The sequence below is a fragment of the Aulonocara stuartgranti genome (genome assembly GCF_965226115.1).
Source record: "Aulonocara stuartgranti genome assembly, chromosome: 14".
NCBI lineage: Eukaryota > Metazoa > Chordata > Actinopteri > Cichliformes > Cichlidae > Aulonocara > Aulonocara stuartgranti.
Genome location: NC_138950.1, coordinates 8,016,799 through 8,044,566, shown reverse-complemented (window position 1 = coordinate 8,044,566; position 27,768 = coordinate 8,016,799). Strand labels below are relative to the sequence as shown.

Genomic DNA, 27,768 nt, shown 5'->3' with positions numbered 1-27,768 from the left:
TATCTAATTCCTTAATGTATGCCATTGAATTGCAGACTGCATTATGGTGGGTTGAAGTGGTGGCAATGTCGTTCAATGAACATTCAGCATCTGTATTCAGAATACAAGGGAACAAGGGAACAAGCAACAGGCAGCAAGGTAAGACAACCTCCCTGGACAATTAAAGAATAAACTATTTATGGGGATTTCTAGCAAAGATTCATTTTGGATTTTTGTCATGTTATAAATGTAGCATTTACAGGTTAATATTATTATTTTGCAAAAATCAAAACTCTTCAAAGTTAAAAAAAAAACAAACAGTCATTTTAAAATCCCAGTGAGTTTTCTGAAAATATTACTGTTTTTAAATGACTCAAAATGCAATTTGTTAATATCAAACTTTCGTCACATTGTCACATTTTTGATTGGTAATACCTTTGCTGAATCGTTGCATTCAAAACATTTAATGTTACTGTGTATGTCTAAATGGTGACATGTTATTCACAGTTAAAAACCTTACAAGCAAGTCTTATTATTGCATTATCTTAAAGTCACACACAGTGAATTCTTAGAAGTCTTACACGATCTGCTAACATCTCAGATGATAATGAGCCACTTAACAAAGGACAGAGGTTCTTAATGGATAGTTTTGGTTGGAATTCAAGAATTTGCTGACAGTTGTGACAATTAGCAATGACCCCTCACAGTTTGGAAGAAGAAAGTTATAAAAGGGAGCAGGTTGCAGTGATAAAATTATACTCACAATCTGCTACACACTCACACATGCCAAATTGTGTGGTTTTGTTTTTTTTGGGGGGGGGATACTGCATATTTATAGTAGCACAGGCAGAAAAAGTCACTGACTGCAGTTACTAGGACCATTTGTAAAACAGATTAACTAGCAAACACAAGTGCAAAAACAGTAAATGTAATTTATTTTAAAACAACTCAAATATAGCTAAAAGCTTCCTTGTAACACTATGATATTAGTATTGACATTTAATTTTCGTTAGTACAAGCTGAATAACACAAACTTTGCAAAAGGTATTTCAAAGAATTAAAGCAAAGGCAGAAGACACATTGAGGCTCATATGAATTTCATGGGATATTTTCTAGCTGAATGCTTTATGAGAATAACTGAGCCTGCCAGATATAGACTGGCTCTAAGAAGCTATGTTCAGGCTGTTCTAGTCAAGAATATAATAACGTACCTGTGTGTGTAAAGCTCAAAGCACAAAATTGGCATGTTAAAAATTAAAAAACAAAAGGAAGAAGTGAGACAGTGCAATCCGTAAAAAGCTTAGTTGAATAAATGTTAACCACTTTAAACTAAAGAAATGAAAACCAATACATTAAAAGCACAGTGAAATGTTCTCATAAAGGAGTTAAACACAGTAAAAGCAATAACATGGAAAAAAAAAATCAAGTTCATTTAAACATTAAAAAGCAATAAACTACTTAGAGTTTGTAGATAAAATAGCAGTGTTTGAATCTATTGATTCCAGCTAGTGGAAGTCAAAGCCAGCTATTTAATGATAGAAAGTGAAACTTTTGATAAAAGAGATGGGGATAATCGGATTGCATGCATTTAGCTTAGTTATATAGCTGTTTTTGGTGAGATGCTATATGTAGATTTCTGCCTTAGAACTCAAAAATGACAATGATCAAGGGTTTTCTTTTTTTCTTTTTCTTTTTTTCACAATTGAGGGATTAATAATCCTTTAGGTGTAAAGTGCAAAGCTTGGTTTGTTGAGTTTAGTGTTTGTGATGTTTACTGATGCGGTGTTGAATACCCCGTGATTATTGAAAACATGCTTTTGGATTTAGAAGCAAAAAGCAGTCAGTGAAATCGTCTACAAGGTCTTGGAGGACCTCAGTAATGTTTGAAACATGTTGCTACATGGTTTGGTTATACTGACATAGTTTTTCCAAATGTTTGGATCACAAACCTGAAATTTGCAACTGATCTGTGGCCTTGGTGGATTATAAAATATAATCTGGAGAGTTCAACTATAAACAGAGGCATGCCCTTTTATGATGAATGCTGAATATTTAGAGCAAAGTTATTTCAAACTAAAGCATTTCAGTATAATTACGTTATTTTGTCGCATGTACTTAAAAAGAATTTTATAATAGAAAATACTTACACTTATCTTCAAGTATAAGCAAAGAATCATGCAGTGCATTGCAAAGTGCTTACATGCAAATGTATGCTACTTAGTTGCATTACAGAAATATGAAAACAAGGGCAAATTATCATTGGTGGGTGATCAAAATTGAAATAAAAATGTCATAACATTAAACAATTATGATAACAGGTATTATTATGTTATGATTAGAAAAAAAAAACAGGGTTGCTATTCAATTATCTAGTGCGACTCATGTCTTATATCAGCACTGTATTTTTAGAATGCATCTGTTCTTATAATGCATACCGTGTCTGCGATCTGAGGCATCATAACCCATATGTTGGGCTGTGACTCAAATCAACCCCTGTAAAAGTAATGATGGGCTGTTCGTGACACGCATGAACACTCTGTTTTGCGCCACACTCATTTACAAGTGAGCAGCTCAGCTCGCCTCTGTGCCAGTCATAACTCAGCCATTTTGTGAGGGACAGTGCAGTGGATGAGGTCACACCGCAGCCGCTGCTCGCTGGCTGATAATAGCTGACAGCTCTGAGTGGACTCCAGAGTGGGATCCACGCAAAACATGCTGATTACAATCGTATTCAAACCATACACCGTGATCTGATCAAGAGCCTCTTCTCTGCATCTGAAAGAGGCGGCACTCTGCTTGGAGATTGTCTCCTTCAATTGTTTTGATCAATTGCAGATGACTCAACAAGGCTCCAGTTTTCTTCAACAATTGAAGGAAATTGGATAACCGAAAAAAATAAAATATATTGCTCCGCTACTTATGGTTTATGACGACATTTGTCTGTGTTCACCCTTGTATGAGATGTGTGTAATATATTGCAACGTAAGCCTACTTTATAATTCATCAGCTGCACAGCATCCAACACATGTGCATGCATTAGGGCATCAGCTGCCAACACTTTCCAAATAGCTTGTCTCTGAAGGTGTCTGTGGTGACATGTTGCAACTATTTTATGCTTAGGATAACATATTAATAACTGTAGAGGCGAGCTAGCTTAGGCAATGACTTAATGCACTGCTGAATTGGTAAATTGACCCTAGACCCTGACACCACACTTCAGCTCATAATGAGACAGCAGTCAGGGCACTGAGCTTCAGCTTGATTTTGACAGACATGCAGTCGTTATCGCTGTTGGTCACCACTAATCATATGCCTCCATGGAATAGAGGGTCAGGACACCAGGATGACACAGTTTCAAGGTCAAAACTTGCCTTTCTTGCATTTCTGTTTCACATGAATAAGCCAGCTAGTGTGCTGATCGCATCAAACATACTGTGACAACAGGAGACATAAGGTGAAATATTCTGCAGCTTTAAACATAAATAAATGCGATAAAAGTGCTTCAGTTAGAATAGTGTGTCCAACGGCAATGACTCCTTGACACTTAAGGGTTTTGGGGTATGTCACAACCCACGTAACTGTGTGATGCAGCTGAGAACTTCCCACTAAAATAACAATTTGCTGCCTCATATCATTCAGCTGCTACTTCTTAATTTAGTATTACCTCTAATTACAGAGCTCCGTCACATTCAACTTGACATGGATACCCTGTGGGAAAACATAACTGACAGCTGAAAATATGTAGGAAGGTTCAGTCGTGTAATGCTTTTCGTGGACACATCTTAAATATGTTTAATGTTGGGCGTTCTAAAATTCTCACGTTAACGGCACTGAAATTACAGAAAACAACTCAGACCCATGTATACTGCATAATGCAAATCATGACTAAATATATTTGTGTATGAAGGGCAAAGCTAAAGCACATAAATGTGCTCTCAATTATTAAAGATTGAAGTAGGAAAAATTGATAATTTGGTTTGTGTCTTCAATCAAAAAGCTGTCAAATGCTTCCTGAGGGTGAAAGCAAACAATCAGTAACAGATAAAGTCACAACTGTTGTCTTGATTTTTCGTTAGTTTCTTATTTTTTCTTTCACCTCTATGACCATTACTGACTCTAGACCCTCTGAGGAACAGTCAGATTTAAAATGATTGCCAGCTTTTCCCTGTTGCCATGTCCTCAAGACTTTCGCACAACCATTTCACATTATTGGCATTCACTGCAGTGATCTTCTCATCTGCATGGTGGCAGCCCTACTGCCAGCACAAGGACAAGAAATTGGACCTCAGTAGGGAGCTAAATGTGCCTTCAATCTCAACAATCCTTTTAATCTTTCATCAATCATGTGGAAGCAGTTCAGAGCCCTGATCCTATTACAGTTTGAGGGAAATAGCTTCGAACTGACAAGCATGAGAACTGCAGTGAAAGTTTGCCGCACGAGAAAGTTGTGATTGAAGCTGGGTTTGGCTCGGTAATTTGACGACAAAATCCTCAAACTGGTTTGCTAAAATTGAAAGCAAACAAACTGGGAGTGGTAATTCGCTTGATGTCAACAAAGTGATCTTGAAAGACCATCAAAAATGGGAAAAGGTTCTAAAAATTGTTTTCTTTACTCGCTCTGAAAGTGGCAATCACAATGCAATAAGGACTATTGAAATGCAAGCCTGAAACATGGTTTGAATTTAGAAAGTCTGCGGGCCACGTTGCTCTTAAGTGGCCAATTTAGGAATAAAACTAAAGAATAACGACAGGTTCATCACACTCTAAAGTTGCTCTGATGGTAATTTAGAAAACATTTTAGGTCCAAATGTGCACCCAAATCAAGACCAGTGAACTGGAAAAGTGATTTAGAGTAAATAACTGTGTTCTTACACAGAGATGGTGTTGCTATATCGCAGTAAATTCCAACTCACATACTTGTTGCCCCAGGTTTGTATAGCAGAACGTAACTCAGAAACGTAACTATATATATATATATATATATATATATATATATATATATATATATATATATATATATATAAAAAATAACCTTACCAATTCAATCAGTGCTATAAAATCCAAATCTAATTAGTATTTAGTGGTTGCAACAACAAAACATTTTGTATATCTTCCTAATAAGCTTAAATAGTAAGCAGTCACACACTGATGCTACTTTTAGTACATCACAACTTGAAAAGTGAAGGAAGCCGAGATTTTTGATTGTGACACAAAAAGAAATGTAGGAACAGATTTTACCATCCTCTCTTTTTCATAATATATGAAAACTCTTTTTACTGAATTTTAAAAATTGAATGTTGGATTATCTGTGCAGCTGTTGTGTTTTAGTGCCATCATTACATGTGTGCATGTGACATCTTTATACTACTAATATTGTACAGTAGCTTTCTTTCCTATAAACTCTAAAGTTGTCTGTGAGGGGTTCAGGAATCAGAGCTGGGAGTTTGTGCCATTACGTTTTTGTATTTGATTGCTTATTTTCCAGCCCGACAAGAGGGCATATCACCCTGTAATATGAAAAACAAAGTAATCCCACAATTTTTCTACCTATTTTCTAAATTATAATAATTATTTTATGATAATGAGCTTTATGCTTTGAACCAAAGTATGTCAGATTGTTCAGTTTTGTTTTCCCTGACTTTTACCAAAATAAAAAGGTTCATTGAACAACTGATGATCAAAAAATAATTTTTAAAGGGAGTTTTGACTGGTAATGGGTGGCATTGGGGGCATCGCTTCAAAGTCAGAGTTTATTGTCTAGTGTTTTTTGTAGTATGTTTGTGTGACACTGATGCCCTGTGAGTCTGAATGTAAAAGAGACACGTTTATGGGTAATTTGGGGTTTAAATTCAGCAAGCTGAAAATGCCGTAAGTCTGTTAATTACTAACTTTTTCTACGGTTGCACTAAAGCTTCTGAATATTAAAATTAGAACTAATTTATACCTGGTGGTTGACACTGAGGATTTAGAAAGATGGCTAAAACATTCAAGTTCAGAGAAGTTTAGGTTATGACTATATGCTGCCTCATATTCTCCTCAAAAGAGAATAAAACCAAATTAGCTCAACAGAGGGCCACTGTTTTAGTGCAAAGTATTTACTAATTAGTCACTTACTGTGAGTGTAAATAAAATGAAATGATTGAATCTAAACAGCCTTCCACCACATTGACTGTGATGGAAGCCTTGTCTTTACAAACCACTGTTTTCATTTAGCTTTGTTGGGTTTTTTTTTTTTTTTTTAATAGAAAAAGGGCTTTGGTCCAATTAAAAGGATTTCTTGAATATTTTGTGATTTATGTGTTCTGCTGTGACTGATAAGATGCTTTATAACAGCATTACAGCATGCAAGAATAGTGGAGAACCGCACATACCACGTGGCTGTGTTTTCTAATGATTCCCTTTGTTCATTAGAAGAAAAGTAGGAAAGTAAGAGGACAGCATAGCCCAACATTCCCTAATTAGGAGTTTTATGGGGCATATAATTTGAGTCACAGCACTGAGCCTTAATTCAAAAACTAACATATTTTTCTCTTTGATATTACAAGAATGCACTGCTGGAGACTGAACATTCACAAGCTTATATGACAACCAAGTGATTAGCAAAGGGACTGAAATCAGTTGTTGTGCAATTGATTAATAACAGCGCCAAATGCTATATGGTTTTAAACAGTCCAGAATTTCTGTTGTTAAAAGAGATCAACTGAGTTATTGATCTCATATTTCACAAGCCCACTATCTAATGGCAGCAATGAGATATGGATTTTCCATAAGATATTTATTTATTTATTTACCACATTCTGTCTCCAACCACATGCGCAGCATGTTCTAATTATAACACAGATTATGAGAGTCGACAGCCATTAACATGACTGTCACTCCTCTGAACAGGTATTGCTATCTCCATCTGTAGTTAAGATAAGCTGCATAGCTGTGATAATAAATTCTTCATTGCAAAGGAATATATTCTCTGTTTTGTATAAATGTGAATTTTATTTCACAAGAACCAGTGTAGTATGTTAGATATGTACATTTAATTTATCTTAGTCTAAAGAAAATTGCATTTTCACATGATCAGTTGTATTCTGTATCCTATATTTTTTATTTGTGTTATTTTTATTTGTGCATGTAAGCATTTATTTATTTGCTGCTGGTGTAACCCAGTTTTGCCAAAGATCATTAGTCATGTGTTTGATGCATATATTAGTCATATCACAGTGAATGCTCACATTCCACGTGAAAGTTTAAAGTATTGCAGTCAGCACATGTGCAAGTAATTCTACTGAGCTAAAAGATCTGGCTTCACACCGCTCCAATCACTTGAGACAATTTTTCATCTTCTTAGAGCTGTGGTTTTCAAGAACAGCTAATCAGAAGCAAGTGTGCATAAAGGGGGAGGGGCTAAAGCAGCTATTTTCAGGCAAAGTTGTTAACAAACAGTTGTTTAAAAATTGATTGATTGATTGATTGAATCTTTATTTTGAACATGTTGAAAAAGTATAAAAAAAAATAGAATTAAAAGAGACAAATGAACAAAGCAAACAAAAGGAAAACGAGCAACCACAACTCCAAATAACGTCCATGTTCAAAAAGGAGCAGGAAGAAGCATAAGCTTATTTAATCCCACCCCTTTTCCACTATCTAGTATCAATAGACTACAGAAATACCTCCTTGCAATACCTCCAAGCAGTTAAAAGCAATATAGTCACATGTCTGGCAATGTGGCACATGTAAGTGTGGTACTGGGTATCTTTTAGCTCAGATTTTGGTCTCCACCAACTCCTGGTAGAGATACTTCCTCTTTATTTACTCTACCAAATCTCTGTTAAGATCATCACTTCACTGATCTGCCTGCCTGTTGTTACGAGCGTGTCTTGTCCATTTGATTTTTAAAAAGTTTGTTTCCCATGAATTTTATGTTACAAAAGCAATGAGCATTAACCAAAACAAACATAGTATATCATGAAGGTCAAATCATGGAGCTCGAACAACATGGATTGGGTGTCTGATGTATACAGTGTGCCATCAATTTTGTGTGACGGTTGAGTAAAGGCTACCACTGTGAGCCGTCAGTTTCTTTTTTTACACATGAAGCGTCATGAAAATCAATGTAATGACCACTGAATTACAGCCTATCACATGCAAACATGAGCCTGAATGCAGCATCTCAAACTGAAACTGGCACTTTTCCTCCTGTTGCCTGGGTCAACGGCAAATCTCACATTCCCACAATGACACAAACCACAATACCAGGCTGGTCTTCAGTTTTACATTTGAAAGCATATTTAACTTTTCACTCATCCATTCACAGCCCATGAGCAGTAAGACTCTGAGCCTGGCCAAGATTAGCTTTTGGCAGACAATGCAGTGAATTAAAGGCCACACATGGCCCCTCTCTTGTTCTCTGGGTGACCAAACACACTTCCAGGGCCAGGAACTCTTGACCAGTCTTTTTAACCAAGGAGGAGAAACTAGGAATTTGAGATAAGTATGGGGCAGCGGATTTAGGATCAGAACCTGGCCAGACAAAAGTTTTGTCAGATGAAACAAGACAGATGGTCTCCTCGTTAACCTACCAAACTCTAGTGTCAGCGGTTTCAGCACAGGTTGAGGGAAACACCCTCATTCTCAAATGTTGCAATATTGAGCTGTACAACTTTATTAGTACATTTTAGGTTGCATTTACTAATGAAAGCCCATTTTAAACATCGTAGTTTTGACTTTATTGGAAACAATTCAGCTTTATCATATCAGCAGCAATTGCGACTTAACACAAAATCTACCATTTACCTTTAAATCGCAACTTAATGTTTCTTTATTCCCATTCCATTGATTTTACGAGTAGTAGGCAACCTTATTTAATGTTTCATAGACTATATTTGTAATGGTTAAGCATCTCCCTCCAAAATAAAACACTACACATGGACATTTTGAGTAACAGTAACTGGCACCCTGCACACATATGGAAGGGCGCACTTGCAGTGTGCAACACTAATTCTGGTTAATTATGACCTTTTATAATTATTAAAAACGATGCGCTTTGACCAAAACTTAATAGGAGGACATCATTCACGTCTAACTTATTAAGTCCTAATTATGTTTCGGAAGTCTCCTTTAAAATTGTTAAAATTGAATATGTTTCTTAGGTTTTCCGTGTCTGGTGGAGAATAGGATGAAACACAATGTGTTGAATGTAAATAACATTAGGACAACCCCCCCTGTAGGGTTATTACTAGAGCGATTTTCCGCGGAGAAAAACGGGCAGATATAGCGCCAGTAGCCCATACCGAAGGGGGCGACCACGCACAGTCGCTCACTCATCTATTCTCCAAACTCCTAATTGTAAATCGTGAGGGACCACGCAGCTTGCCATTCCCCAGCACGTCGGCTGGCGTGTCACCTTATCTCCCACTCTGTGTTCGGGGACTGTTTAACATATTTCTCCCTAAGGATTTTGAAGGCGTTCAATTAGGGCTGTGCATGTAAATGGGCATCTTGGACGGCTGCCTTTCTCGTCCATGTGTGCTGCTTCTCTGAGAGCACTGTAAGCAGCTGCAGCAACAGCAGCGGCACCTTGGAAGAGCAGGAGGAGGAGGTTTTCTTTCAGCCGTACCGTGTCGTGCACAGTGGAAATACTCCGGTTACTATCAAAACGAAAGGGAGGGAAGAAGAAGACGGCGGCGAAGTAGAAGCATAAGAGCTTTTGGGGGAGCAATCCAGACTGAAATAGTGAATTGTCAACGGGACAGGCCTGCTTCGTTGGATGTGTCTTCAGAATGGTAAGGTTTATTTTACTGATTTTTGTGTGTGTGCCTGTGTTGCAGAAAACAGGGTCAGCGGCACACAAACATCATGCAGCAGCGGAGCAAAAACGGACAACTAACGCACGGAGCCGCGATCACTTCCACTACAGACGTGTGTTGTTTTTGAACATAGCGTTTGATTGTGCTGGCTCTTTGTAAATCTGCCCGCTTTGCTTTGCACGTTAAGAAGAGCGAGCGAGAGATTAACGGGGGCTTCGTGAGCGGTGCAGCACGGTAGGTTTACCTGCTCCTCGGTTTTAGCAGCCCAAAGGGTCTGCAGACCGCCTTAACATCGCGCTGTGTAGATCTGACATCGAGCAAAAGGATCAAAAAGTCCATACTTGCTTTTCCTGGCAGGCTGAGGATTAGGAATGGCTGCAGCGTGTCCTAAATGATGTGAGGTAGGCACATAAATAAGGATGTGGAAGGACTGAATTTAGGTAGATGAAAATACTGTGATGTATGACTGTAAGCCTAACCTTGTGTTGTACAGTGACTGCCTCTAAGAGTAGGCTGCGACATTACATTATGTTACAAGTCATTTATTTATTTATTTGTTGTGAAAATCATGGGGCAAATGAATGGGTTTGAAGTGTCTGGGACCCCCCCCACACACACACACACCTTGTCTTTTTTAAAATACAGGTGGGTCCATATTCAACTTTGCAGGAGCCTTATAGTGGAGTAGCAGTACCAGCCTAGTGAATTGTGTCGGCAGCTTTTAAATGAAGCATGAAGCAAGGCCCAGGGAATACTGCATAGCTGATTTACTGCAGCATAATAACAGTAATAATATTAATAACTAATAATATTAATACAGGGCGTACTTTGGTCTTTATAGAGACAGACACACACACACACACACACACACACACACACACACACACACATATATATATATAGATATAAGTGACAATATAACTGTAACACAACATCACTGTAAATTTAATACTGTTTCACTCTGACTTTTTATAAAATCTTTTTAAGTTTCCAAAGTCGAGCCCTCCAAGCTGGGTTATCACACAGGGTCACAATCGAACCAACTGAATTAACTAAGGTGAATAAATAAATCCCCTTATTTAAATTAATGCAGCATACAAACATTTGCGAGTGAAGGGCACTCAGACTCAGCAAGTTGTGAGGCTAACACACACACCCACACTTCTGAGAATAGTATGCTGCTCGTAGATTTTTGGCCTCGTGCTACATCACGGTGATAGATTTTGTCGAGTTGCTAATGATGTCTAACTAGAAATAAAGTCATACCAAAGAATTGTGTAAAAAAAAAAAAAAAAAAAAAAAAAAAAAATTAACACAAAACATAAACTGATAACAAACAGATTAGAATGCATTTGTCATGCATTTGAATAATCAACAATTTGCCACTCAGTCACATAGTCTTATAAGTAGTAGTTGGTTCTAAAAAGTGAAGTTTCTCTGTCAGAGGGAACATTTTTAAGAATGTTTATAAACTGAGAAAAGGTACTGCAGTGTTTCTTGTCTCTGCTGATAGTCCAGCTTTTCTCAAGACTTGCTTTAGTCAACCAGAACATTAAGAAACTACTCTGTGTACGTGGCGAGATTACACAGAACAGAACTCACAAGTGACATTGGTAGTAGCGGGATGAGTGACCTCTGATATGAGAGGTTAAAGCCAGGGGAATCCAGGGGCCCTCTGTCCTCTATGGCAAGTGTTTGGAGTGAACATCAAATGAGAAGTCTGAAGTTGTTAGGTCCCGTCGAGGTTAACCTTTGTAGAACAGGGCTGCATTCTCTCAGTTGTCTTTGTCGTGCTGATGAGCTCTGAGAAGCAGTCTCAGCACTAGTTCTCTGCATTATAAGAGGGGGAACAGCCCTCCCTTTGTGGTCACAAATGAAAAATCTGTTGCATGTCTTTTTGCCTTAGTTGTCATTTTATTGTGAACTGAATGCGCAGCTATTCTCCAAGGGACAGATGGCTGAAAGAAAGATGACATCAAAGTTGCGGTTGGACCTTGTTATATTCTATAACCGATTGTTATGTTTCAACTAATGTTGGCAGTGTTCGGGGGCAGAAGGATGACAGAGAGGAAACAATGAAATGGTTCATTCCCCATGGAGTTTTCCAGGGGGGATATTGTGTATTTCAAGTAATAATTGTTGTAGGAACTGTACCATCATCTAGGGAGCAAAAATGATAGCACGTTTGGGTGAAGAGTACGTCCTCTTTGATCAGTGGGAAGAGCACGACGATAGGCAGGATGTGACATCAGGTAAATGCTGTATTCCTGTCCATTTAAATAATGGATCCATCATTTAAATGGACAGGAATACAGCATTTACCTGTTTTGCTCGACTAAAAACCTTAAATTGATCAGGGTGTCAATAAAGTCAAAACTACTATCTGTGATACGTTTCTTGTATACTATCTCTTAGTTTTTTCTGCTAATTTATACAGTGTGTGATCCACATGCTTTTTCATCTTAGAAGCTCTGAGTGCAACAAAGGCAGAGGTGAATTATCTAGTGTGGAGCATTATGTTTAGTTGAAGCTGCAGTCTGTCATGCTGTGATTTATCACATATAGAGCTAATGGCTAGCTGTCACGATTACACGACATGAAAGCTAAGCAATATGTGCACACTTTTCTCACTCAAGCGTGCCCACACAAACGCACACGCGCACAAACACCTCTTTTTTTTTTTTTTCCCTAATGTTGACACGCCAGCTCCAGACTTTGCGTGACAAGTCGAGGACACTGTAAAAATCAAAAGCATGTGGTGCTACCGAATGACCAGCTAATCAAGCATAGCAGTTCTTTCTGGAAAATCAGACCTCCTTAGTACTACTAATAACACTAGATCAGGTCTTTTGTGAATTTTATGCTGAATCATTCTAATTGGACGTGCACAAAACTGAAGTAAAAGAGCAGGGACTTGTCAACCTGACTTTAAAAATAGAACTCTTTTTTTTTTTCCGAGGCAGTCTGTTTTAGTGCTTTTAGAAAGCTTCATGGGGTTTGTTGTGAGTTGGTAAATCAACAAAAATGTGAAGTGACAAGTGCCTGAAAAAACTGAAAAAGCTAAGGACTTTTTAAACAACTAAAGAGGCTGAAAATTGCAATGCAGAGCAGTTCGCAGTTGAATTCACCTTGGTGGTTTCGGTTCCTTGAAAAAACATACCTCAAGAAGTTAACTTTGATGCTGTATTGCTGCTGTGCCGCCTGCACTGGGGCCCATTTCACTAGGTAAACAAAGAGAAATCCAAAAGTCCCAGATAAAAAAAAAGAAAAAAAGAGAGAGGTTCTTTTTTAATTTAATATTATTCTCTTACAGATTTATTAATGAAGGGAAATATGAACAAACAAACATCACGTCAGGTGTGCTGAAATCCTTTTTTTGTTTGAATGTGTGTTGCAGTTTATGGCATCATTTAAAAAAAGAAGTGGAATCTTACACCTGTATGGGGCTTTGAAAGTCAGAATCACTCAAAGTATTCGAGGAGTGAGATTGAGGGTGAAATTATGCACTTGAGCCCCCGGACACAGGATAGTATTTCTCCTCTTGGGAACACGGCAACAGACTCCCCTTTGTGTCCGACATTTCATAGTATGCGTGTAGCAATTTTTTAAGATGACTCTCGCTGCTGCAGAAGCTAATGACAACTTGCAGGTGTTGTACTGATTATCCTTACAAATTCTACTTTGATATATGCTTGTCTGCTCAGTGGCACAACAGAGCACTAGCCTGTTTTTCTTACGCTATACTACGTTATCCTCCCATATCTGATTTCATTTTAGATAGAAAAGAAGAAAAATCAAAGTAAAGTGGTTAGTTGAACTAAGGGCACATTTATAGTGATAGCCATTAATCATCGTTTATGGCTTAAAACCAGCCGTTCTGTTGTGCAGAGACTATTTTGTATATTTTTTAAGTGAAATTTCTTACCAGTTGCTGTTATTTTATGTGTTGTTGTTGGATATAACGTTATTGTCTATGCCACTGATTTGATTTGAAAAGGATGAAGAAAAAAATAGACTTTGTTAAAGAAATGTAACATCATTGGCAGCGGCTGTTTCTTTCTTGCCACTGGCTACTTGTTGGTCTGTTTCCTGCTTCTGCAAATGACATGTTCAGATCACCAGTTCGTGTACAGTAAACACCTTGGGCAGGCTCATGATTATAACCACAGGGTGTCTGAATGTAATAGCTAAAGTCATTAACTTAGCACCAGAGTATATCCTTTTATTTTAATTAGAGACAAATCAAAGGAAGGTTGAACGAGACCTCTCCTTCAAACTTAAACTACACCCTGAATAAATAATAGCTGCCAAAAATCAACATTCTCCTTTTTAATTGCATTAGATGCTTATAAAAGAAGTGTCAGAATTTCAGCTCTCTCACGAAGCACAAATTAAAATTTCAAATGTTTACTTTAGGCCAGAATTACAGAGAGCTAAAGCGAACAAACAAAAAAGAAATAGATAAAACAAAACAGCAGCTATGTTCTCAAAAAAATGTAAAATTATTTTACATCGATTGAGGATATTTGAATCAGTTCCAGTGGTCATTTTTTGCATTTTTATAGATATCAGCTGCCCTTTCTACTCTCTCGTATCAAAAACCTTACAAAACGCCTGTTTCCTATTGTTCACTCACAGTTTCACTTCTACTTTAGGTTACAGGTAATGGCTTTGTTTGTAACTCCAAACGGTCGCAGCACAGGGCTGCCCCTTCCTGAGCCTGGTTCTGCCGGAGGTTTCTTCCTCTTAAAAGGGAGTTTTTCCTTCCCACTGTCGCCAAAGTGCTTGCTCATAGGGGGTCATATGATTGTTGTGTTTTTCTCTGTATGCATTATTGTAGGGTCTGCCTTACAAAATAAAGCACCTTGAGGTGACTGTTGTTGTGATTTGGCATTGTATAAATAAATAAATTGTATTGAATTGAACATGTGTGCATACAACATACAACCAGATTTTGTAAGTCACCACAGTGCCTCAACTACTTGTATTCTGTCATTTTATAACCTTTTCTTGTGTTTATCTAAAAATGCAGATGTAATACTGTGGCAGTTTCTGCCTATGGATAGAAAATAGTATTAAATATTTTATAATTTATCAATATATTCTATTAGAATAAATATTATCTTGACAACACTTCATTGCTTAAAAAAAATTGTAAATGCTATTAGAAACTTAGTTCTAGAGTAATTCCAATTATTAGTACTGCCCAGGATTTAGAAGTTAGAACTTTGAAATACATAAATCTCGAACATCTTAGTCTGCTTTGTTATCCTATTTTCTTTTTCACAAATTAGAGGGAAGCAAGCATAAGCATGGCTTAAACTGACAGGACCTCATTCCCACATTTAAATATGGTTCTGGACAAGTAATGGGACGAATGACCATCTCAGTAGGGTCATTAGATCTGATGGTTGCCTTGCATGGTTGTTAACAGCCAAATAATATGAGGCCATTTTAGAGGACCAGGTGCACTTAGTGCAAACACTGTTCTCTGAGCTTATCTCCATATTCTCAGATGATAATGCCCCCAGCGTATTCGGCAGCTTCTTGAACGCCAGGATATAGTCAGGTAGTTTCATGATAATTTCTCACTTGTCCTTTTTTAAGAATGTCAAATTTAACAGTTAAAGAAAGGTTGTTGGTGCTCGCAGGATCTTTGCCAGTTAACAGTTGCAAAATGTGGTTGTACCAAAAATATGCTGTCATTTTAAACAGTTCATCTTTATATTTATATTATTATTATTATTATTATTATTATTATTATTTATAGTTGTATTGTTCAGTACTTTGGTCTACCAGGTGTGTTTTTAAAGTGCTATATAAATAAATGATGATGATGATGATGATTTCACTGTTATTTAAATACAGCTAAATCACAACAACAGTTGCCTTTAACTACTTTATACTATAAGGTAAAGACATTACAGTATCACAGAGAAAAACCCCCAACAATCATTCGATCCCCTATGAGCAGGCTTGTGCAACAATAGCAAGGAAAAACTATCTTTTAATAGGAAGAAAGTTAGGCTCAGGCAGGGGCAGGCATTTGCCTTGACCTGTTTTGGGTGTGGGGAAAGAGAAGAGAAAAAGGAGACGGGACAAATACACATACAGATTTTTTTTTCCTATTAACCATCTACGTCTTTTCCAGGAAGATAGCGGTCAAAACTGCAATTTTTTTTTTTTTTAATGAATGTTATTTTTTTTCTTGACTAGAATTGCAGTATAATCTAATAGAAATATAGAGTTAGATCACACATGAGGCAAAAATCTGAATTCTAACATGCTTAGATTTTTTCACGAAAGCATTCAATTACTCACTTGTACCCAATACAATGCTAGTTTGTGCCTTGCATGTTATATTGTTCTAATCCACGGGTTCCCCTGAGTTTTTACTCTTGAAGTTGATATGAGTACACTTATTTTGACTAATTATGTTAGGCTAAATGATTCATTGCTGTATGTCAACAAGGTTAACCATGACTTGAAGTACTACAGCTGGTATAGCCTACATTTGTCTTCAAGCAGGAATTGGGAAATAAATTCCCCTGGGTCTCTTGTCACCCAAAGCGTATGCAGAGCTGCATGTCCACAGCTCAGCTGTTTCCTTGAAGGTTTAGATGCACTACATAAACCAAAACCAAATCTTGGTAAGGCTCAATAATAATCACTCTATTGAGACCAGTGAAATAGCTTTGGTTTTAAGTTGAATTTCCTCAAATATTTGAAAAAAAAATATTAAAGCAAATGCAAAACAAAATGGACCATTGAGGCAGCAAATTAAGCAAACTGAGATGGTCCACAGCCTAAAATGTGTCATAAATTGAATGTCAAAGTGGAAATTATCAAGCAGTTTGGTCTAAAAGAGCAGATTTGACATCCCTGGCCTTCCAAACCTTTGTTTGATTGCCCATCATGCACTAAAAAAAAAAAAAAAACTACACTGATGGAGAAAAATTGAGGCTGACCATTTCAAACTGCTCTCAACTACTGCTCACAGACTTACTCTGCCCAACTGTCAGGTCAATGTGTTTTACACCACTTGAGTTAAATGCAGTGCAGCAATTTGCCCCACTCACATTGTTGCGTGTATATGCTGTGGCCTGCTACAGCTATGGACAGTAGATGAAAAAGCTAGTAATGTGATGACTGAACCTCAGCTCATGTTGAACTTGAGAAAGTGACAGGAATTACAACATGTCCTTGCAGTGTTTGAAAGTCGCATTATGAGGGTGATTTAGCTGGCAGGCGTCACGTTCCTTGCATCTATCACACTAACAAAGTGGCATCTTATATTTTCTGTGTCTTCGAATCCTCCCATCAGAACAGCGTCCCTTGTGGCATTTCATCATGACCAGGATAATCTTATGCAAGATAGTGAAACAGCAGTTAATTTGCAGGTAATTAAACCCTAGTGATTTGCAGTTGAAAAAGCAGCATATACAATAAGAAGTCAATATGGCTATATAATGTTATGAATAATAATAGGGCCACAGCAATGCCAGTACCGTACTTTTATTTGAATCACTGCACGGATTTATAGGGGGTGCTGACACAGAGCTCTGAAAATCGAAAAATGAGTTCATGTCCTTACTGTATTAGTTTGGTTTTTCAGAAGCGCCATCCACCCAAGTCCAAACACCCTTTGCTTTGTGTAACTGTCCCAGGCTCATGTTACATGGTGCAAGAAAGAACAGCATTGCTGAAGGCAAAGATGTGATGCCAGTTTATTAAAGTAACCACCCTGTCTCCTCTTCTAAAAATTACTATGCCATCCAATGAAACTCAATTCTCAGACACATTTTGAGGGAAGCATATTTTGTCTAAGCCTTAGTACCTTTCTAATACAAATAAATCTCATCTTTAAATAACTTAAAACATTTACATTTTGACAGTAGTCTGCGTGAGGAGTGGTTCAGTAATAACCTACATTAAGTTTAACTCTCATGTTGGGTTGTTGGTTCTTAGTCCCTTTTTTAAGTTTAGGCTAGAATTAGTCATCAAAACCACGTGTTTAGGTCAACAAAAAGATAATGGTTTTGGTTAAAATAGACTTTTTCACAGCATCAACTTTTTTTGGAAGCTTCTCTTCCCTTTTCCAGGTTTCCAGGGTTACATGTCCCGCTCATCTAATGTAGGTGTAAGATTAGGTAAGCAAGAACATCAATTGCACTGATATGTTGATTACACGCATATTTATGAAATGTCGCAAACCATACATTTCGTGAGAATTGAAGCGCAAGTGAGAAGACAGTTTAATGTATGGGAATAACCTGCTGTGACAGGTGGTAGCAGGCCTTGTTACTACCCTGATTTAAAAATTGGAGACTGCAGATTGTGTCTGGTCTGGAACAAACATGGCTGTTATTTAGTCAATGCTCAGCAGAGATGTTTTTACCAAACTGTAGTGCCTGAAAACGGATCTGAATGTTTTCTAATTTTGTAAATGTAGTAAGTATTTGAACTTTTTGTTTGTTTGAGATTAATGAAATCTACTCATGAAAGGCTGGATTACAGTGTTTAGTTGTGACAATGGTTAGCAGGTTGTTGGGCAACAAAACATACATGCTATATTATATTATATCTTAACTTATGTTGCTTAAATTTGGCTTGAGATTGATTAAGGTCTTAGTAGGCATCGTGATTACTTGGGAGTTTAAAGTTTTACTCTGCAGTGCTACAGACTGTTTGTAAGATTTAACTTCAAAGTGCTTGACTTTAGTCCTGAATCCCTCTCTAATCTCACACTAATTTGTTGCTTTTAGTTTAAGCTATGATTGCTGTGACAGAGACATTTTTAGAGGATGTGATTTAGGACTACATGAAAGGGAAGATGCAGGACATTTAGAAGCTTATCATACTCCTGACTGATTAAGCCTTTTTAAAAGAAATTAAAAACATTTTCAGATCAGAGTGTTTTTATAAGGTTGGCATCCACTTGCTGTCAGCATCTGTTAGTACTTTGTCTTCTGAATTATATGTCCAAGACTTTATATGCTTCTAAAATGTAGAAAGCGCTAATATGAACTGTTCAATTCTTGTACTGTATGTATTTGGCTATTAGCATAGGGATTTGCATGTTTGTGTGTATGTGTGTTTGTGTTTGGCAGGGGGTCTCTTTTTACTTTAATATAGGATTATAATATTTAAGTGTCATATGGATAAGAGCCTAAAAGTATGTTAATTCAGCTCATGGATAAGAAGAGCACTGTGGGCTTTACTGCCAGCTGCTACCTGAACGCAGTTTTATTTACCTTTGTATGCCTGGGCAACGCTTACCATGGGGTAATATAGTCTGCCTGTAGCCATCAGTAGAGCTCTGGAAACATTTATTTAGGGAAAGGACTGGTGAAATTATCTTTTCATTTCTTTGAGTCTTACTAATCCAACTAATCTGATGTTGTTTCAGGAAGGAAACAATCCCCTTTGATTTTGTCTTTGCGAGTGTCACTTGGTGTCAAGGTTCCTCTTTGTAGCTACTGAAGTTTAACTACATGGGAAGATTTTCTGTGCCATAAAGTTCTTGGTCCAAACTTCTGACTGAAAACTGGTTGAAACTGGCTGCTTATATCTGAGTCATCAAAGTCCTGTCAACAGCACTTTCTTTCATCACCCAGTCAGACATCATCGTGACATCTGTGACATAACATTATGATTGTTTGAAAAAAAAAAAGAACCCAGTCCATTTTTAAAATTTTCCTTCCAAACTGAATTCAGATTCCACAGATTTGCAAGTTTTTTTTAAAATCCAATGGCACTAAAAGTCTTTGTTCCTTCAGAAAACTGGCATTTTTGAAACCTGCTGCATATTGCACCTGCATTGGGGGGATTTCAGGGGCAGGGAAGTGTGGAAAAGAAATTGTCAATATATTTTGCAAGTGTTAGGCAGCAAAGTGGAGTGATAGCTCTCAAGGGGGATGGCCTTAAGCTGTTATTCTATAAATATTAATAAAGCCCACTAGCCTGCCTGGAAGGAAGCTAGCAGTTTGCTCAAGTCACAGACAGGGCTTCAATGTGACAAGTTGTGAAAAGAGTGACGAGATGGCAAGGAAGTGGTAAGATGACATTTAGTGACAGGCCTCATTGTTCAAAAATGAAACGTCATCACTAAAAATGGAAGCTAAGTTTGCTGACCTGTCCCATGCAAAATTCAAATAGAGAAAACAATACAGGTGTGAGTTTTATTTACTTTACATTAACCAACAAAATACATAAATCACTGTAAGAAGCTTTGTAAACATTGATTGACATGTGTTTATGTGATCACCTACAAGCTGCATTAGCCATTGTGATTGCAAACATATTTTCACAGTGGACTACTTGACACAAACACATGTTTTACTAATGTGACTTGTTACCCTGTGTCTGACTTATGTTCATGAAAGTGTCTGCAATCTGGTTATTGTGTATTTTTATTGTTATCGGAGCACTTGAAACTTACAGTGGCCTGTTTATCCACATGGCTGCCTAACTGGAAGAATAATGGAACCAACAATGTAGACAAGAATAGAAGATTTTGGCTGCTGCTGACATTGCTCTGCCAAGATGCACTTGTTGTATGCAGCAAAGACTAAGCAGCAACACAGCGCTTTGGCATGCTCGTAGATGCAAAGCATTTGCTTTGTTTGTATTTCTTTCACGAGCTACAGTAGCCTACATGCAGATGTTGTTTTATTGAGAGTTTAGAACAACAGAGGCGAAAATTAAACCATGAAAGTGATATTGATAGGCATAAAAAGGAATATAGAGGAGTATACACATATAGTGTGTTCGTGTGTGTGTTATTTAAACGGTTGTTTTCCCCCCAAGCACTTTATCTAAATGCTGTTTTGACACTGAATAATAAAATATCACTTTTACATTAATAAGAAATATATATATATTGTGATATAATGTGTCTTTCTATTAATCGGCACATCAGTTTTTCCCATACTATGGCACATCATTGTTATTGAATCAAGTGACATTGTTAATGACCTGTAACTGCACCATTTCCTTTATGAATAGGACATGTTTTAATCTAAATTAAACTATTGCATATACGTACATGACTTCAATATGGCAACAGCTATGACCATTACGCAATAGCATCATTCTGCAGGCTTATGCTTAACCACAGTATTTGTGTTAATGGCGTTTCACACTAGTGAGGAGATAATTCCTGTGTGCCAAGGTGTAAATTTGAGCAGCTTTGATTTTAAGCACTTTAACATTCAAGATGAGGGTGTAATTTAGTTGACAAAAAGCTTTATTGTCAACTTATTTAATTCCTGTATGAAAATCTGGTTTTTAATATGGCTTGGCTATTATAAAATTGCTTATCTTTCTCAGTAATTATGACCTATCTGGAAGAAGTCATTTTTTATGATGCACTCAGGGTCAACATTGTATCATACAAAATCGTGTTGCACTAATTATATAAGCAATCATCAAAGTAGACTAGTAAATGAGCAAATTTGACTAGACCTGCTAGTTTGAAGTTCTTTTCAAATAATCAACCAAAGCTGTGACATTTAAGACCTTGGGGAATACTTACCTTGCCAAGTTGTCTAGGCAAGCAAATCCAAATCCTATACAGGAGCACATATAGTACTTACCATGTAGCTCTTAATACTCTACTGGAGTAGGCGTGCATAGTGATTACAGAACATACAGTAGAACCTTTACGATCTGTTTCGTACTTCAGTGTATTTGTTTTTTTATTGAGTCAAGATAAAAATGTAGATTTTTTTTTGTATTGTCTTGCAAAAATATCTAATTGTACTGTATATATAGTGTATAAATAGGCCGACAGGACTCAACCCATTTACAGCACATTTGTGGAACTAAGCAGTTTGTGTACAAGTAAACTATGTTCAAACTGAATGGACATTCTGTCTTTTCTAAGAACTCTTGCAAATCCTCTATTGGCAGATGCTCATGTGGCTGGGTCCACATACTGTGTCAGTCACAAAGCAACCATAATGACAGTGCAGACATTGCAATGTGATTGTTTTCATTAAAAGGGCTGCGAGCTGCTCAATTTGGTAATGCTGTTTGTCCGAAACATGTACCCTCTGTAACTACAAACAGTTTTTTTGGTGAAGTGTTTCTCTCACTTATTCTTTGTTATATTTATTGATTTAGCAATGAATGTACTAAAATATCAATTTTGGATGCTTTTAAAAAAAGTCAGCACTCCACAGTTTATCATTTTCAGCTTTACAACAAAAGCTTTGTAGTGATTCTCCAGTGGAGGGCTTTTATTTTGAAGCCCTTAGGCTTTTACAGTATTTCATGACAACTCAATCAGTAGGTTGAATTGTCATAAATCGGAACATTCGCTATTATCTGTTTAACTGGAACTGTAGGGACAAAACAAATTCAAAAGGACATTGACTCCCACGTTACTCTGGAGCAGAAGTAAATAATCAGATTATTAATTAGATAAAGATGTTGTGCCAATCTATACCCCGTGATGCTCACACAACGCGTCATGGCGTGATAGTTTTCCCAAGCCGGGATCATTATGTGACATCATGGTGGTCACCCCCTACTGTGAGGATGCAGTGTAAATAGAACTTAGTGTGGCATGCAGTGTTGTGGCTGTGGAAAAAACCCCCCAGCAACATTAAGCCTGCACATAGTCAACCTCATTGAAACTTAAGCTGCCAACTTTTGATGTGGATGAGATGATTTACATTCATGCATAGTTAGCTGGAAGCAACAGAGCTTAGAGTCAAATGTCAAACTCAAAATGCATTAGATTTATGTTACCTTTTGCCTTTTTGAAAACCATACATTTTCATTTTTATTTCATTAAAAAACTGAAATATTATTTGTCAGTTATGCTTAGAAAAAGAAAAACAATGCAAAAACACTTTCCATACTTTATTTTTACATATTCATATACAGGCGTCTATGTAAACCTGTGAAAGACTAAGTACATGCTTACTGCTTCCTGTTGTATCTGAATAAACTACAAGACTTCTGGAACGATGTCTTTTGGAAAGACAAGAGCAAAGTGGAGACGTTTGGCACCACCAAACACAGTATATCAGCACAAACACCGCATAGCAACTGTCAAACACAATGGTGGAGGAGTGATTCTTTGTGCTTTTTGCACAGCCACAGGACCTTGGCACCTTGCAGCTATCGAGTCGACCATGAACTCAAAGTATCAAAGCATTCTAGAATCAAACATGAGGGAATCTTTCCAACAGCTAAAGCTTGGCCCAAACTGGATAACGCTACAGGACGATGATCCCAAACACACCAGCAAATCGGAAAAAGAAGAGAGTCGAGGTGTGGCCCACTAAAAGTCAAGATATCAACGGCTGAAATACTGTGACAGAACCTTAAGAGAGCTGTGCTTATAATGTAATGAATGCTTGTAAACCTCAATAAGAGGTAAAGAAGAGTGGGTTAAAATTATTCCACAATGATGTGAGGCTCTGATGCAAACATAAAGGAAATGATTACTTCAAGAAATTGCTTCTAAAGGTGGTTCTACATGCTATTGAATCGCAGTGTACTTACCTTTTCAAAGTACTGCACAGAGTCCTATGAAAACCTTTTTCCATTGACTGTATGTGCACACAGAGGAGTCTTGTGTAGCAGTCGTCAACATTTCTATTGTTGAAACTATTAAATAAGAAATTCACAACCACTTTACAAGGAAGATAATATTTTGTTTGGGTGACTGAACTCATTTTTCCCTCGCAGAGATCCCTGCATCATACACATACACTCCATTTGCTGTTAAGTATTTTCTTGGAGAAAAATCTGTTGCACAATAGGACTTTATGTTAACCAGTTAAAAAGTTTAAAGCAATAGTATGTTTCAAAAAAATACATTTGAGAACATATCATGACAGATGCATTGCAATAGTATGCGGTTGCAGAGTTTCTGCCAGTATTCAGGTAGACTTAGATGAAAGCTGTTTGACTCAAAAGCTTTGCTTCTGGATTTATTTTTAGAAATTGGACTTTCGCGCAGCATATGGAAACACGGTTCTTGGATTATGCTGTATCATAAGCTGTGGATCAGAGTGACGTCTGTTTAAATGTGCCTTTTGTATGCAGAATCACTAGTCACTCAGGTTAAGTGATACCTCATCTGAAATCTTTTAAGTGTGAAATCACTGCATCAAAAATAACAGCAGCTGTGGTTAGTCAACAAATGTTTTTGTATTTGTGCTGTCATTTTATTGCATGGCTCTTGGAACATTGTGAAGACACTGCACCCACTTGTGATATTGCTTTTCAAGAAAAGAAAGAAACTTTCACCATCACTGGTATGTCGGGTTTTGAGTATTGTTTTACAGTTACACGTATTTCTTTGTACATATAACTATTAGTAGACATAAGTTATGTTCAAAATTGCTGCTGCAATTCCTGCTGAAGGAAGTCACTGGTCATAAAAATCGTTTGATGGTCCTGTGCACCGACACATGACCTTTTACACAATAATGCAATGTGTTCTTGGATCAGAGAGCTTATTCCTAATTTCACAGCCAGCTTGCATTTTCAGAAATCCTATTTGCAGGCTAAAGTATTTTGCTGTCATTTTTATATGTAGTACATGTGCACTGCTGAATAAGTAATGGGGGTTGCCACAGCATGCATGCATTAACACTGTAGATCAACAGAGTTGCTCAATGCACTTCAAACCCACTAACTCTACTGAGTGCCCTCACAGCCTCTTCCAGTTCGAAATCATCTGCTTTAAAACGGCAGAAAGTATTTTTATGTAAAAATACATGCACCCTATCAGCCTAAATCATAAAGTGGCACTGCAAAATAGAAGAACCCCAAGCACTCTCTCACTCTGGTAAAAAAGAGATGGCAGACCCAGAAGCTGTGAGTGAAAATGAGTGATATGTGTGCACAGTTTCCTGATGTCACTTTATGAATGTTCCTGTAAGATTCTTGCAGTTTTAAAAAAAATTCTATCAGCCTACAAAACTACTGGTTTAGAGGTGATGCCGTTTGTGCATATGCTCTGGTATAACATGATAGATTATATATGATGAAGCTTATTGATCTAAAGTGACACCCATGTTGCACCATTCTTATCTTAAAGCTGTTGGTAAAGTCACTCCTTACTTAGCTGCTCCTGGCTGTGGGGTGTTCCAGCTGAACAACAAGCTTTGGAAGCTGTCTGCTCCCAAAACATGTTCACTAGACATTGATCTAGAACTGTGTTGCCAAAATGTCACATTGCAAGTATAAGTGTTAACATAAGCCACACGGTGCGCAATTCCTGTGACATGTACTGCTTGTTTGGAATTGGTTTAATTAGGGCTGTGCGATATGACCAAAATCTAATATCCCGATATTAAGACATCTATCGTCCGATAATGCTTTAAATCACAAAAATGCAACATTTTCTGTAAATTCTGTGAAGCGACGCAGCTCGACTTGCGTGAAGTGTTTCCAGCTGTGCGTCACGTACCTGGAGTCGAGTGTTTTAACTGATGCATGAAACGATACATTTTTAGACATAGGTTGTAACAGCCGCCGTTTTCTTTGTGAGTATTTATTACACGGCGTGCTGCGGGGAAAAGCCTGTTCTAACGTTTGAGTCCTAAGGTTTATTTTTTTTACCACCTGACGGCTCTTTTTTGCTTCTCATCCGTAAACACTCTGCATCTTTCTCATGATTCAGTTTATTTTGAAAAGTCTCAACAGGATCTTGAGCTTTATTGTGAAAGGTTTATGTGGAAAATAAACAAGCGGACACGCGGTGGTTTTACCGGTTGTTGCTAACATACAAAGCATAAAAACAAGCGCTTGTCTGTCTGTAGTGTGGTTATATTAAATATAAGAGAAAGACAGAACTTTAAGAAATTAATATAGCCACTACAGTGACCATCAAAACGATGAAAAAATATTGCCGTAAACAGTTTATTTTGCGACACCACGAAACAAACGATAGCATAAAATGAAACGATAGACGTTTTTATATCGTCATCTGATATATATCATTATATCGAACAGCCCGAGGTTTAATGTTAGGAAACTAAATAATCTGAATGTCCTCAATTTTGTCCTTTAATTTCTAAGTATTTAAGAAAAAGTGATCTGCTTTAATCAGTAGTAAAAGAGAGCTGGCAACTCTCTGTCTCTCCCTCTTGCCCACTGTGCCACCCACACAATGCCTTGTGTCTGTATTGCTCAGTTTCTCTTTGTTCAATGCAGTGTTGTGTAAAATGACAACTTGGTGAAAATGCTCACTTGATTTTTGGGCTTATTTTAAAGCAGAGGGATTTGCATTCCTCTTTTTTCCTTTTATATTTTTTCCCTTTTTTCCCTTTTTTAATTATACTCATGGACCAACCAACCAGTAGTTTGATGAATCTGCTATTCCACGATTACCACAACTACGCCCAGTTATCATCACTATCCACGATACGGTAGCATCACAGTTCTTATACATCCGATTTAATCAGCTCTTCTCTTAATTAATCTGCCTTTATGATTTCCACTTCAAATGTAAAACAAGTGTCAATAACACAAACATAATTTTGCACGTTTTAACCAGTGATGAATTTAATGCATGTTATTTTAATATTTTATCGTCGCTTCTTCCTAAGCGCTTTTGATCACTTTACAAAAATTAGCGTGCATTCAGTATAATATTTTAATTAATGCATTCAGTATTATGTTTTAATTAATGCATAATTTCTCTGTGAAACTGTGTTTTTATTGTTGCAGCTGAGCTGTTAATTGATTGTATGCTGCAGTCACCCAAGGTCAGTCTCTTTTAGAAGTCTTAAAACATGGCAGACTCCCAGAAACAATAAAGACCAGATGGTGCTAAAACATGTAAATTTCTCACAAAGACGTGTTGGTCACAACACTATATGGATGCTCTTCTAAAGAGTGCACTGAAGAAATATGTGCTAATAAAATGTGGAAAGTGCAAAAGAGTGTGAGATGAGGACAAAAATGAAAACGCTCAGCTCAAAGTGCAACTTCTGTGCAGACTAATGTTGGTGTGAGTCAGACCTTTAGTTCCCTTTATTTTCTTCTCAGCCTTCTCAGCCGCTTTATGTGCCTGAATAGTTTTGCATGTGTTTGAACACACAGAGGAGCTTATGTAATTTAGATCATGACTGGGAACGGTCCTGGTATGCTGAGTTAGAAGAAAGTCATAGTAAAAATGAAACCGCTGTTGTGTAGAACACAAGTTGACCTATAGCAGCAATTATTTATTGTTGTCATCTGGCAGGCTCATAACTCCTAGTTCAGTGATTTATTTTTATTTGTTAACGTCGGTTCAAGGACTTCATTGAACAGTGTTGCAGAAAGTTTTCACCAATTTTAAATAACTTGAAAAGAAAATGATTAACAAGGCTGTTATGAAAAGAATACAGTGGTCTGGCCATCGCAAGTTTAAAACCGAGCAGATCATGGCTCTCAACTCAGTGAGTTCTCATATGAATAGTTGTTGGATATTTTAGACAAATCACTTGTCTGAAACCATAAATAAGCTATGTTGAACCATAATTGCAATCTGCTCATATGAAAATTTCTCATGTGTTTATTTTCATGGTAAATAGTCTACACTAGTTTTGTTTTGTTGTCATGGTTGGTTCTTTTCTATGTGGTGACTACAAGAAAATACATGTATTGTAATACACACTATATAGGAAGACCCAGTCTTTTTTTTTTATATACACAATAAACTGCACATACCTGCGTATCACCGAACCCACAAGTAGTTCTTTACAGACAAATACTTTACTGTGCAAACGGTTTGAGCCTTCCCTTATTTCTTTATATTTTGCCTGGAAAATAGAAAATAGCCGTAGCGATTTAATACAGTATATAATGCAAAAGGTGACTTTCTACAATTCTAATGAGCTTGAAAGTCAGTATTCTGGATGGCCATACATAGCCTGAATGCAAATATTAGTTGTATCTCTTAGGTCCTGTGTCAGGACTTTGCTGGATTTTTTTTCCTGCAGTTTTCCAGTTTTCTTATTTTATTTTTAAGAACACA

At 37.2% G+C, this 27,768-nt stretch overlaps 1 protein-coding gene across 11 annotated transcripts in view; it reads left to right on the top strand.

Annotated features, from left to right (window-relative positions):
- The first annotated feature begins 9,227 nt into the window (after window positions 1-9,227).
- Window positions 9,228-27,768, top strand: part of tenm4 (teneurin transmembrane protein 4) — a 144,182-nt gene continuing 125,641 nt past the window's right edge. For 9 of the 11 annotated variants that reach the window (XM_082503103.1, XM_082503102.1, XM_082503101.1 and 6 more), the window contains exon 1: window positions 9,228-9,755. The gene's annotated coding sequence lies outside the window, so the exon portion shown is untranslated. The other 2 variants (XM_082503105.1, XM_082503104.1) reach the window with 2 other exon arrangements.